Source organism: Protopterus annectens, chromosome 3.part1 (genome assembly GCF_019279795.1).
Source record: "Protopterus annectens isolate FY-2018-M chromosome 3.part1, PAN1.0, whole genome shotgun sequence".
In the NCBI taxonomy this organism is placed as follows: Eukaryota; Metazoa; Chordata; order Ceratodontiformes; family Protopteridae; genus Protopterus; species Protopterus annectens.
The window spans coordinates 1876575199-1876589424 of NC_056732.1; the positions used below are offsets into that span (position 1 = coordinate 1876575199).

At 40.5% G+C, this 14226-nt stretch overlaps 1 protein-coding gene and 1 non-coding gene across 9 annotated transcripts in view; both read left to right on the forward strand.

Annotated features, from left to right (window-relative positions):
• The window catches only part of PITPNM2 (phosphatidylinositol transfer protein membrane associated 2), a 3395372-nt gene that overhangs the window by 2194062 nt on the left and 1187084 nt on the right, over nt 1-14226 (forward strand). The window lies entirely within an intron of this gene.
• TRNAR-CCU lies at nt 4330-4402 on the forward strand. Its single transcript has one exon. It is a non-coding gene; the product is annotated as a tRNA-Arg (tRNA).

The following is a 14226-nucleotide window of genomic DNA, read 5'->3' on the forward strand; positions in this document are numbered from 1 at the left end:
CAAAATACTTTATTGAACATATCTTATATACAGTGGATATAAAAAATTTACACACCCCTGTTAAAATGCCATGTTTTTATGATATGAAAAATGAGACCAAAATAAATAATTTCAAAACTTTTCCCACCTTTAATGTGAAATATAACCTGTAGAATTCAATTGAAAACCAAACAAATCTGTTAGGGGAAAAATAATAAAAAATAAAAAATGTACAATTTGCTGGTTGAATAAGTGTGCTCACCCTTCAACTAAAACTTTGTTGTGTGTGCACACCCTTAAACTAATACTTTATTGAAGCACCTTTTGATTTAATTACAGCATTTAGTCTTCTTGGGTAGGATTCTATCAGAATGGCACACCTTGACTTGACAATATTTGCCCATTCTTCCTTGCAAAAGCACTCCAAATCTGTCAGATTGCAAGGGCATCTCTTGTGCACAGCCCTCTTCAGGTCAACACACACATTTTCTACTAGATTTAGGTCTAGGTTCTGGCTGGGCCATTCCAAAACTTAATTTTTCTTCTGGTAAAACCATTCTTTTGTTGATTTTGATGCATCCTTGGGGTCATTGTTGTATTGAAAGGTGAAATTCCTCTTTGTCTTCAGCTTTCTAGCAGACGCCTGAAAGTTTTGGGCCAAAATTAATGGTATTTGGAACTCTTCATAATTCCCTCCACCTTGAATAAAGTCCCAGTTCCAACGGAAGAAAAACAATCCCAAAGCATGATACTGCCACCACCATGCTTCACCATGGGGATGGTGTTCTTTTGGTGATGCGAAGTGCTGTTTTTGCGCTAAACATATCTTTTGGAATTGGGGCCAAAAAGTTAAACTTTGGTCTTTTCAGACTATAACACATTTTCCCAAATGCTTTTGGGAGACTTGATGTATTGTTCTGCAAATTTTAGCCAGGCCTGGATGTTTTTCTGTGGAAGAAAAGGCTTCCATCTTGCAACCCTACCCCATAGTCCAGGCATATGGAGAGTATGGGAGATTGTTGTCACATGTAGTACACAACCAGAACTTGCCAGAAATTCCTGCAGTCTCTTCAGTGTTACTGTAGGTCTCTTGGCAGGTTTTCATGTTGTCCTTTCGTCAATTTTGGAGGGACATCCAGTTCTTTGCAATGTCACTGTTGTCGCATATTTTCTCCACTTTTTGATGACTGTCTTCACTGTGTTCTGTAGTATATCCATTGCTGTTTAAAATTTTTTCTACCCTTCTCCTGACTGATACCTTTCAACAATGAGATCCCTTTGATGCTTAGTAAGCTGTCTGCAAACCATGGCTTTTGTTGTAGCAGGCAACTGATTAAATGTCAAGAAAATCCTACTAGGACAGCTGAACTTTATTTGGGGTTAATCAGAGTCCCTTTAATTGATGGCAGGTGTGTACCCTAGAAGACTGAATGCTGTAATTAAATCAAAAGGTGCTTCAATAAAATATTAGTTTAAGGGTGTGCACACTTATGCAACCAGCTTACTGTATGTTTTTTTATTTTTTCATATTTTTCCCCTAACAGATTTGTTTGTTTTTCAATTGAATTGTACAGGTTATAGGTCACATTAAAGGTGAGAAAAGTTTTGAAATGATTTGTTGTGGTCTCATTTTTTTATATCACAAAAACCTGACATTTTAGCAGGGGTGTGTAAACTTTTTCTATCCACTGTAATTTGTAACATTCCATAAGTGATGCAGGGTTGCAAAAATAACTAAAATATGAAAGCTTTTCATTAGATAGTGGGCTGTAAGCTGTTTTTGCCATCACAGGTCTTTCTGGTGTTGTTTATTTTATATTGCAGATTTATGAAAGCAAAAAAAGTAATTTTATTAGCCAAATGCTACTGGTGTTAAGACGAAACAAAGTGCTGTCTCTTTAAGTATGCAAGATAGGTCCAGGCTATCTGTGGAAAAACTGTAGACATTTCACAGTGTTCGAATGAGCACACTGCTGTTTTGTGATGGTGCACACACTATGCAAATTATGCATTTATTTTCGTAATCTTTCAAAACACAATATTATTTTGCAAAAGCATGCATCTTAGATGGCAAGTGCCAATGACAAATGACAAAACTGTTGTTTTAATGTTGTGTATGAGATGGCACCATTTATACAACTGTAGATCACACAGCTTTTACAATATTAGTCTAGATATGAAAACATTGCATTTACACTTATATTTCTTTATATCTTCACATTTCCCACATGTAGTAATGTCCTTCTTTTATTACTAACACCTATTTCCTCCAACATGACATTATCGCACTACAATTTTGCATTATTAATGTAAATATGCCACTTTTTCATAATGTTATGCAAACATTCCGCAACCGCAGCATCATACACCCCATGCTGGCCATTTCACTATGCACACTTAGCACATTATCTCAGCCTGTAATATCTCAAAGCCTTAGTTTTAGGCATTTTTCTGTACCAGGACTTCAGAAATTAGACTTGAAGATGAATCGCTATTGAAATGTTGGGACTTGAAATGCCAAGTGCCGACATGCCAAAAAAAGACCAAAAGTCCTGGAGAAGAATAAATATCAAGCATCACTCTTCAACTTTAAACTCTTGTTTTGTAGGGGCAAGCCCCCCACACAAACACACACACACACACACACACACACACACACACACACACACACACACACACACACACACACATCCTCAAACTTATATATACCAGCACTGAAATTACTATACCTTGGAGAAAAGGGAATATTCCAAGCAAAGTCCATCTGAGTTTTAGTATATTGAACTCTGTATTTTCAGCAAATCAGACTCCACATTGTGAGAATTACTCATGCAGGTCCTGATATTTCACTTGGTTGCCCCTGAAAACACTGACATGTATACTTCCCTCTGGAGTATAAGGAAACCTCCTGTTACGACAAATATTCTCTTACAAGGTATACAGGAACATTGCTTTTCTGATGACTATAATGTTGGGTGACCAACTGACTCTTACAAGTATGAAACGGAATCAAGATAGAAAATAAATATAAATAAATATAAATAAATATAAATAAAGATAAAAAAATTCAGGGAAAGACAAAAAATACAAACTGAAAGTGAAAAATAACGTTATTGATTTATCGTTATTTGCAAAAGTTTGAACTGTTGTATATTACTCTGGGAGTATGATATTAAACTGATTTGACCATGGCCATGTGCTTAGACATTTGGAACTGTATGCCAACCCCAACACAATTATTGAAACTAATTGATTATGGTAGGACAAGCATGTACATGCTGACCTCTGTAGATTACATTGAAATACCCTCAGCACCTTATTATTTTGCTTAAAATTGCACCAGTGCAAATTATTTTGGAGGAATCTTTGTATCTTCCCTTAATACATTGCCTTATGAGATATGTTTAGACGATTGTTGTTTAAAATGTTGGTATGAACTCAATGCCTTTTGTGACCAGTCTTTCCCGAGAGCTAATGTCACGTTCTTTCTATCTTCCTTCCTTTCTTTCCTTTTTCTTTCTTACTTTGTTGTGTTTGTGTGTGTATGTGTGTGCGCGTGCACGCATGTGTGTGTGTGTGCGTATGCGCATGTGTGTGTGCGTGTCTGCGTGTGTGCATGCGTGTGCGTGCATGCGTGTGTGTGCGTGTGTGTGCGTGTGTGTGTGTGCGCGCATGTGCGTGTGTGCGTGTATGCATGTGTGCGTGTGCATGTGTGCATATGTGCGTGTGTGCATATGTCTGTGTGTGTGTGTGTGTGTGTGCGTGTCTGCGTGTGTGCATGCGTGTGCGTGTGTACATGTGTGTGTGTGTGTGCACATGCATTACTTTTGGTAAAGCCTCAGTATGAAGCTGCCAAATGTCATCTATATAAACACAGGGTTAATCTTTCTTGGGTCACAGTAGAGATTTTTCTAAAAGATAATGAAACATAATACGTATATATCTGTTTCCTTTATTTTTGCAGTCTGTACCAAAAGACTGTGTAATATGACTTGCAGCTCGGTCGGTGTTTATGATTTCCTTAGAGAAAATGCTTTAAGCTCTCTTCTTTCCTTAATTTGTATTGTAATTAAAATATATTTATTTAACATTTGTTGGACTGGGAAAGTCCAACTAGGATAGACTCTGTTTTCAGCGGTGGCCTGGGGAGAAACACTCTACCTGCAAGTCTTTGGAATGTTGGAGGAAACCAGAGCACCCAGAGGAAACCCACGCAAATGCAAGGAGGGCAGGCAGACTCCACACAGAAGGCACCACAGCTGAGAATCGAACTGGAGAATTTCTTGCTGTGAGGTGACAACACTAACCACTACACCACTGTGCTGCCCATACTATTAGAAAGTTTTTTATGCCCCAGTGGCCTAATGGATAAGGCATTGGCCTCCTAAGCCAGGGATTGTGGGTTTGAGTCCCATCTGGGGCGATATAATCTTTGTTGGGAGGGTGGCCTAATGGTTAAGGTGTTTGCCTCATAAGCACAAGGTGCAGGGTTTGAGTCTCACAAAGGATAATTGGCTAGGCTTAAAATGGTTCGCAAGGGCAGTTAGCTTAGTACTAATCTATGAACCTATATTCTATAGGTTTCCTGCAAGGAAACTGTCTCAGAAAATGCTATTTCTGGGAGTTCAAAAAGTTCTTTATTTTGTAATGAGTCTACTGTATTACATGAAAATGCCTTTAGATTATTTAGTTTGAGAAGTTATTATTGTAGTAATCCTATAGATATCATCTTGTAATGCAAGCACAGCTAAACTAACTTTAATGAACAATTATGTGTAAAAATACAAAAAAGAAGGTTGTTAACCTTCTTTTTATGTATTTTATCTGTTTTTGGCCTTCTTTTTTGTATTTTTACACATTGTAATTGCTCATTAAACGTATTTTAGCTGTACTTGTGTTCCCAGTTTTGTTTTTTGCCTATTATATATGTTTTTGGAGTTGAAAAGTGCTTTACCCTGCTGAGTGGTTTCGCCATTGTTTTTACTTGTATTACAAATGTTTTACTCTGAGATGCTTCCACTCCTAGAGATATCTTGCAGAACCAAACGTTCTGTGAAGACATAAATCTTCATGGGTAATGGTGTAGCACTAGACCTATGAGGAAGCTAGACTTTTGCAACACATATAGTATGCTTTAGGGAATGGCGAAACAAGCAAAGATGTCTTAACTGTTAAACAGACTGTTGGTACAGAGCAGAGCTGTGCCTGTTCCATGTATGCCCCGACATCCTATAGGCCAGAATTACTACTGTTAAGAGTAGAAATTAGAAAAGAAATCCCACATAGTTAGGGAGGAATTAGATGCTATACAGCTAAGTAAATGTTTTAGGCCTTTCAAACATCCAGAATTAACTTTGAAAGATAATGCAGCTTTATTGTGAATAGTAGAACTGTATAACAGTGGACTGATGGAAATAAAGTAACACAATAAATAAATAAGTTTATGTTTTAAAGTGTTGCAGTTACCAACAGATTCAGTGCCAACTTTACCTCTCTCCCCTACCAAAGGACCAGTCACAATACCAGTAGATTGTCAGGCACCCTGTATTACTGCTGCACATGTTAAAACAGCACTTTCCAAGGCCAAGAATGTAGATTCTGTGGAATCTGACAACATCCCTGGCTATGCTCTACATGAATTACAGAGTGAGCTGGCACCTCACCTATATTCCCTGTTCAGTCACAGCCTCACCTCAGGCTTTGTCCCAACCAAATGGCGCACTGTTACAGTCATCCCTCTCCACAAAGGAGGAGAGACTACAGACCCTGGGAACTATTGCCCTATTAGCCTGATGAGTTTGATGTGCAAAGCTATGGAACGCATCATTGTGGACCTAATAAACAAGGATATAGGGAATCTCCAAACTCTGGATCCCACACAGTTTGGTTCTGTGAAGGGTAGATCATGCCTGCTCAACTTGGTCAACTTCTTTCAGTCATTCACCAGAGCTGTGGATAAAGGCAAGGTGGTTCATACAGCCTACCTTGATCCAGCCAAGGCCTTTGTTACCATTCCCCACTCAGGAATCATAGAAAAACTCTCTTAAGCTAGGCATCAACCCCTATATCACTAGGTGAGTTGCAAACTGACTCACATGTAGAACCCACAGTGTGAAAGTAGCTGACTCCAAGTCAGACTGCCGACCAGTCACAAGTGGAGTCCCACAGGGTTCGGTCCTGTTCCTCTCCTGTTTGGTATCTACTTCTCTGAAGTCCAGGTCAGCACAAAGGGACTCTGGCTAACAAAGTTCACAGACGATTCCAAGTTGGGAGCTATTATTAGCTCCCCAAGTGATGTTGACATCCTACAGAAAGACTTCAATGAGACCAATGACTGGTGTCAGAACCATGGCCTTAAGCTCACTGCCAAAAAATGTGTCATCATCCCCTTTGAGAAAAACCCGGTTCCCATGAATTACCACATCAATGGTAGTCCACTGAACACAGAAGGTGTTATAAGAGATTTGGGAACGCAGGTTGACAGCAACCTCTCTTTTTACCACCACATTGCCACTGTGGTCAGAAGGTCATTGTATGTGGCACATCTAATTACTAAGAGTTTTGCATTCAGGAAGAAAATGTCATTGACTCCCTCTAATATTTCCTCATTAGGCCAATCATTGAGTATAATGACCCCATTTGGCATGTACCTCACTAAACACCTGCAACAACTGGAGAGGCTGCAAAAGCACTTCACAAAGAGGATCCTAGTTCTTAAACATTTGTCCATATGGACAGACTCAAAAAAACTCCAGCTATTATTTGTCTCATATCGCCTACTTACAGGCAATCTCTGCTTGACTTACAAATTCATATCTGACCGAGCTCTGTTAGAAATGCTACATCTAAAAAAATCCCAATCCCTTCGCACCACATGCTCCAGGGACCTCAACCTCATTACCACAATCAACAGAACATGCTGGAGGGACAGGTTCATAGCCCAGAGACTGCCCATGCTATGGAATAGACTTCCCATACATATCAAGCAGAGCACCTCGCTGTCTATCTTCAAGAGAAATCTTGATGAGTGGATGGGAAATAGAATATTCAGCCCAGGGATCACTCCAGTGGCTCTAGTCGACAGAGGCACTGGGAACTAAGGTTGTGTGGCATGAAGCCAGGGTAATCCTATGGCTAGGCTTGTAAAGGCTCCAGGGCCATTAGCCTAGTACACACCAATGAACCTATGAATCTTCATAGTAAGTTTTGTTATGCGTGTAACAGTTATGGGATCCTTGGTCTGTTATTTACAGCTCCACCTAGTTTGGTTTATATAGAGCATCATTGCCTGGTCATTTAAACTATGGTTATTTTATTTGTATTTTTAACTGGGTTATATTACTGATCTCCATGGACCTTTTTCTCATTTTTCCATGGACTATTGGCTGGTTAAGTGACTTGATCAGAGTCACACACTTCAGAGTTGAGGCTGAGAAAATCAAACACTGGACCACAGGAAACAACTCATTAACAGCTCTTTCGTCCTCTGTGCCAACTGCCAGGCTAAAGATTGTTATCACTCAAGCTGACAAGACTGCAGATGGTTATTGCATAGACTGCCTATGCATTTTTTGTATCATTTTAGAAAAAAATGACTTTTTTTATTATTTTACTATTTTCTAAAATGTCCTTATACAGAGATGTAAATTAGTACATAAAATATCTGTACTATGGAGTTATTTAAATCCTTCTAAGTGCTCCACATAAATTCTGCACTCATTTAAAAACCTTTATTCTGTACAATGTAGCTGACAGGAAAGAGGTAAGAAGTGTGGCATTTATAAATGATTTTTAGCATGAATACTATTATGTGGCTTGTCAGTATTCACATCTTAGGGCAAACACACTGCTGTCACACTGCACAGACCTTCAGTATTTAAACCTAATTTCATTATGATTGCTATCTCTTTTCTCTGCCAATGCAGTCCTGTTTCTTGTTAGTTCACTATTTTAACAGTATTCTGGTAGAACACATACTTTTACATTTTATATTCTCTGCAAAGTTTCTCCCAGGTTTGACTTCGACTCAATGCACTTCCTGGTTGCACTATACAGACTTACCTTGAATTCTTCTAAATGGTCTGAAATTTCTCTAAATATTAAATAATTATTGCATAAGTTATATCTAGTTTAGCCAATGTTGTCACATTACATCTAATTTGGTATAAATATTTAAACTGCAGATGTTTTGAATTGTTTTTGAAGATTGTAAAACTATTGTTCTTAAAATGTTTTTAATACTTTGGAGCTTTTTTCCTGGGCCTCCAGTGAAAATGGGCATCTACCCAGTCGGACTTCAAATGTCAATAAATGAATAAATTTTCTAGCCAGAGAGTAAGTAACTGTGCTCCCTCTCCAATAATTTCTACAGTGCCTTTAACTAAGGGAATCCCTGACCTTATATTACATCATGTATTATATTAGGTACTAAAGCTACTGAATGTAGTAATTTACCCAACAGAGCTTTTATTTTGGATTTCTACATACGTTATAGGATCATTCTTCTTGTCCTGATGAGCATACCTTCATGTTATTGTTTATTTCTGTAGACATGAGGGCACTTAATGAGTGTAACCATGCTCCCAGAATATGATAGTCCCTTTAGTTCTTTCCCATCCATAATTACTATACATTTGACTAACTTAGTAACAATGTGTTTTTTTACTGTTGTAGCAGTGGCTTTATCACATTGTATCAATATATTTCCATTATCATCACGCTGGTTTGAATCATAGTTTTGTTTGATACTGGATGATTCACGTGCTTTGGCATTAAACAAATATGTTTCAGACAAGCTCCACATGGGTTTACAGAGTCGTCCTAGCAGCAGGGAACTCAGAAAAGCGACTACCTTCTGGATTTAAGTATCTTTGCTTGTTTTTCACTTAAAATAGCTTCTGTAGCTTACCTTGAACTAGCCTGAACTGTTTTTTTAACTGATTGCTGCATTATTTTAAAAATCTGCACTTAAAGTTACATTTAGTCGAATTTGATCGAAAGTTTGCTTGTTTGTTTGTTTAATTTAACTGTGGAGGCTGCCCACTAAAGTGTGCTAGCCTGTGTAACTTATTTATCACTGTTTCTGCATTTTCTGTGTGTTTCTACTAAAAAAACCCCCAAAAAAACAAAAAAAAAATCCTTGCTTTCCCGCCATCCTCGACTAGTTTAGACCAGTTTACAGGCATTGCTGTATTCTGGGCTGTGGTGTAGTTCCTGTGTTGTCCATTACCTTACTTGGATAGAAGGAAGTTTCTTTGCTCACCAGTGGGAGTGGGGAGCCTTGAGCAGCCTACCTGTCCTTGGGGGAAGTGACCTCAGCACAAGAAGCTGTAGTAATTGGTTGTTTGGGACCATTTCCAGCTCTTTTGTAGTTCACTGTTTTCTGGCTATACTGCTCAGACAAGCTCCACGTGGGTTTACAGAGTGGTCCTAGCAGCAGGGAACTCAGAAAAGTGACTACCTTCTGGATTTAAGTATCTTTGCTTGTTTTTCACTTAAAATAGCTTCTGTAGCTTACCTTGAACTAGCCTGAACTGTTTTTTAACTGATTGCTGCATTATTTTAAAAATCTGTACTTAAAGTTACATTTAGTCGAATTTGATTGAAAGTTTGCTTGTTTGTTTGTTTAATTTAACTGTGGAGGCCACCCACTAAAGTGTGCTAGCCTGTGTAACTTATTTATCACTGTTTCTGCATTTTCTGTGTGTTTCTACTAAAAAAAAAAACAAAAAAATAATCCTTGTTTTCCCGCCTTCCTCGACTAGTTTAGACCAGTTTACAGACATTGCTGTATTCTGGGCTGTGGTGTAGTTCCTGTGTTGTCCATTACCTTACTTGGATAGAAGGAAGTTTCTTTGCTCACCAGTGGGAGTGGGGAGCCTTGAGCAGCCTACCTGTCCTTGGGGGAAGTGACCTCAGCACAAGAAGCTGCAGTAATTGGTTGTTTGGGACCATTTCCAGCTCTTTTGTAGTTCACTGTTTAAAATCCACTTAAACAAGGTTAAACTTTTTCTGGCTCCGCCAAATCTGTTCTTCAAATTTTCCCTTAAGGAAGCTCTACTCTTAGTAAAACCAGACTACTCACTGTATTATAAGCCTAGCACTTGTTCTCAATACTTCTCTACTAAGTAAGCACTCTCGTACTAAGTAAAGCACTACATCTACTTACCACCCCGGTGAATACCCAATTCCCTTAAAGGTATACCACTCCCTTATACTGTTCTAGCATGTCGAGTGGTAGATTACTGGCGTCGTCTCCAGTTCAACTGGTCAATCTGGGCATCTTGAGACAATGCTACAATTGTCTCATGTACACAGACAACCCTCTCCTCCTCCCAACAAACACAAATACATGTGAGAGATGCAACTATATAGCCAAACTGGAGGCTGAACTCTCTCAACTCAGGGCTGGCATGACCAGACAGGAGGAGATGGCAACCACACACACAACAATCCCAGTCCCACATAGACCCACCACAACTGCAAACCAAACACATAAAAACACAAAGACATACTCAGAGGCTCTAATAAAAAACTTACCAAAACAACAGAGGCTCCCAAAGCAGACATCCAAAAATCCACCACCTCAAAACAAAACACATGCAACACATACTTCAATAAATCAGTGTGTCGACCAATCGCAGCCCTTAAGGCCAAACACCTTGCCTGATACACTAGTAATAGGTGACTCCATAGTCAGACACACTGATGTCCCACTGACCAGGCTGAACAAGGAGAATGTGACTGTGCGCTGTCTATCGGGAGCTAGGATCTGCCACATAACACACGCACTCAGGTCACTCCAAAGCAAGTACAAATATGACTCTGTCATTGTCCATGCTGGTGTGAATGACCTGAGACGTACCTCCCTGGACTACATGAAAAGAGACATAGAGGAGCTCTCCGATTATGTAGCCCAGGCTGGTGTGACCCTGAACCTGAGCAGCATCTTGCCCTCACCAAGAATGATACCACAATACAAAGACAAGATGATCAGCTTTAACAATTGGCTCAAGTACTGGTGTCATTCTAAGGGGATCCAATTTCTGTCTGCCTGGGATGATATGTTGGACAAGCCACGCTGCTGAGGGATGGCTTACACCTGTCACCACTGGGCTTCCGGATATTGGCTAAGGCTCTTGCCACCCCCATAGTGCCTCTTTTAGGCAAGGCTCAAAAGACAAACCCACCTCCTTAGAAAACAAAAATGGAAAAAAACTAAGGGTAATGCTGCTCAACGCCAGAAGTCTAAACCTCAAGATGCAGGCACTTGATGCACTCCTCAGCATGGAGAACATCGACGTCTGTGCAGTAACTGAAACCTGGTTCAAGGCTCCTGAGAGCACCCCAGCTACCAGGCTATACCTCGTATCATGCTTTTCGCCCCAAAACCTGGGCGAACCACAAGGAGGGGAGTGTCCATATTCATAAAGGACACCCACACCTCCAGGTTAGTAGCAACACATGAAGCATCAGAGACCATACAGGTGCAACTAACCATAGGCAAAACTGCTATACAACTGGTAGCATGTTACAGACCACCCTCCCAATCTCAAGAACTCCACTCAGCCTTCCTGAAGACATTGGAGGATATGAATGTATCACAAAATACCATCATACTGGGAGACTTCAACTACCCAAACATAGATTGGGTACATTATTCTAGCCCTAATACCCTAGCCCAAAGGTTCCTGGAGTTCATAAATTCAAATGCACTGGAACAACTAGTCACCTCTCCCACTAGGGGAGATAATATACTAGACCTAATCATCACAAACATGGGGTCAAAATGCTCCACACCGGAAGTATACCCCTCACTAGTGAGATCTGACCACAAACTAATCACCCTGGATATACATATCCCACCTTCAACCCTAGCACAAAAGACCACAGTGAAAAACTTCTCAAAAGCAGACTTCACTCTTCTTAAGACTGAGATGGTATCCTTTAAGCCCACTGTGCCAAGGGATGCCACATCCCACAATGCCGAATCCTTCACAAATGCTTTCTATGGACATCTCCAAGAATGCATGGATCATGCAATCCCAAACAAATCCAAGTCCCTCTCCACCAAAAGTAAGCATCCTGTCTGGTGGACCTCAGCCATAAACAAATTGTATAACAAAAGAAGGAAGCTACTGCACGTCAGAGCGAAATCCCATGAAGGGAAGACATCTCTGATCATCATTAGCAGAAAACTACGTTCTCTCATAAAAACATCCAAGGCAAACTTTGAGAGAAAAATCGCTAAGGACGCTAAAGATAACCACAAAGACTTCTTCAGCTATGTTAGAAACCTGGGCGGAAACCCGCAGATATGCTCAGAGTTGGTTCACAACAACAAAAAATACACTGAACCCACAGATATTGCTAACATTCTGGCTGACAGGTTCAGTGCAAATTTCTCGCCTCCCTCACCCCCAAAAGAAGAAATACTTATCCCAGCTGAATGTAATCTCCCTGTCATCTCAGATGTCCAAGTGAGAGCCACCCTAAACAAAGCAAAAAACACAGTATCAATGGGACCTGATGGTATCCCGGGGTGCGTGTTACGTGAACTCCAAGAGGAGCTAAACCCACACATAAAAATGCTATTTAACCTTAGCCTTACTTGGGATATGTACCTGAACACTGGCGTACAGCAACAGTGGTCCCACTCCACAAGGGGGGTGCCTCTACAGACCCTGGAAACTACCACCCCATAAGCTTGACTAGCCTGGTCTGCAAAGCTATGGAAAGAATCATTATGGAACTCATAAACGGAGACATAGGGAACCTACAGACGCTTGACCCCACCCAGTTCGGCTTTGTAAAGGGCAGATCCTGCCTTTTAAACCTGGTTGACTTTTTCGAAACAGTCACTAGAGCCATTGATGAGGGCAAAGCAGTCCATACAGCATACCTGGACTTGGCTAAGGCCTTCGACACAATACCCCACTCAGGCATCATAGATAAGCTAAACAGCTTAAAAGTAAACCCTTATGTCACTAGATGGGTTGCAAACTGGCTAAAGGACAGAACCCATAAAGTTAAAATTGCTGGAGCAATGTCTGACTCAAAGCCAGTCACAGGTGGTGTCCCACAGGGATCTGTCCTGGGACCCCTCTTGTTCGGCATTTATTTCTCAGATGTTAAAGCAAATATGGGAGGGCTGTGGCTGACAAAGTTCGCAGATGACTGCAAACTAGGCGCCATAGTCAATACACCAGCAGATACACACATCCTACAAAAAGGCCCCACTGAAATGGACAACTGGTGCCGTAGTCACGGCCTTAAACTAAATGCCAAAAAATGTATAGTCATCCCTTTTGGAAAAAACAAAGTACCCACAAATTATCACATAGACAGCAACCCACTGAGTACGGAAAAAGTAATCAGAGACCTAGGGACCCAAGTAGACAGCGACCTCTCATTTGACACCCACGTTGCCAAAGTGGTTAGAAAAACATTCTACCTTGCACACCTCATCATGAAGCGTTTCACATCCAGATCCAAGGATGTCATTGTACCCCTATATTCCTCCCTCATCAGACCCATGATTGAGTACAATGCCCCATTTGGTATGTACCTCACCCGGCACTTGCAACAGCTGGAGAGACCACAAAAGTACCTCACCAAAAGGATCAAGGGTCTCCAACATATGTCTTATTCTGCCAGACTAAAGAAACTTCAGCTCTATTCAGTAGCATACCGCCTGCTCAGAGGTGATCTCTGCCTGACGTACAAGGCCATGTCCAACCAGGATCTGATGGACATGCTCCACCTCAAAAAATCCATATCCATCAGGACCACGAGAGCTAAAGACTTAAACCTCGGTACAAGTATGAATAGGACATGCTGAAGGGATAGATTCATAACCCAAAGGCTTCCCATGCTTTGGAACAGGATCCCAGTTCGTATTAGGCAGAGCCCCTCACTGACTCTCTTCAAGAGAAATCTTGATGAGTGGATGGGAGATCGTAAATTTACTCCAGGGGTCACATCTGTGTCACTGCTAGACAGGGGCACAGTAAACTAATTCTATTATATAAGGGACCTTCACTGTGTCACTACTAGACAGAGGCACAGTATTTTTGATTTATTCTGTACATTTTTATACCATTTCATGGGGTGGCAAAAGCCACATCACTATGGCTAGGCTTACAAATGCCCCAGGGCAGATAGCCTAGTACTATACTATGATACTATGAAACTATGAAACTATGAATGTAGCCTTCTTTTTATACCCTAGGAGTCAAAATGTGTATT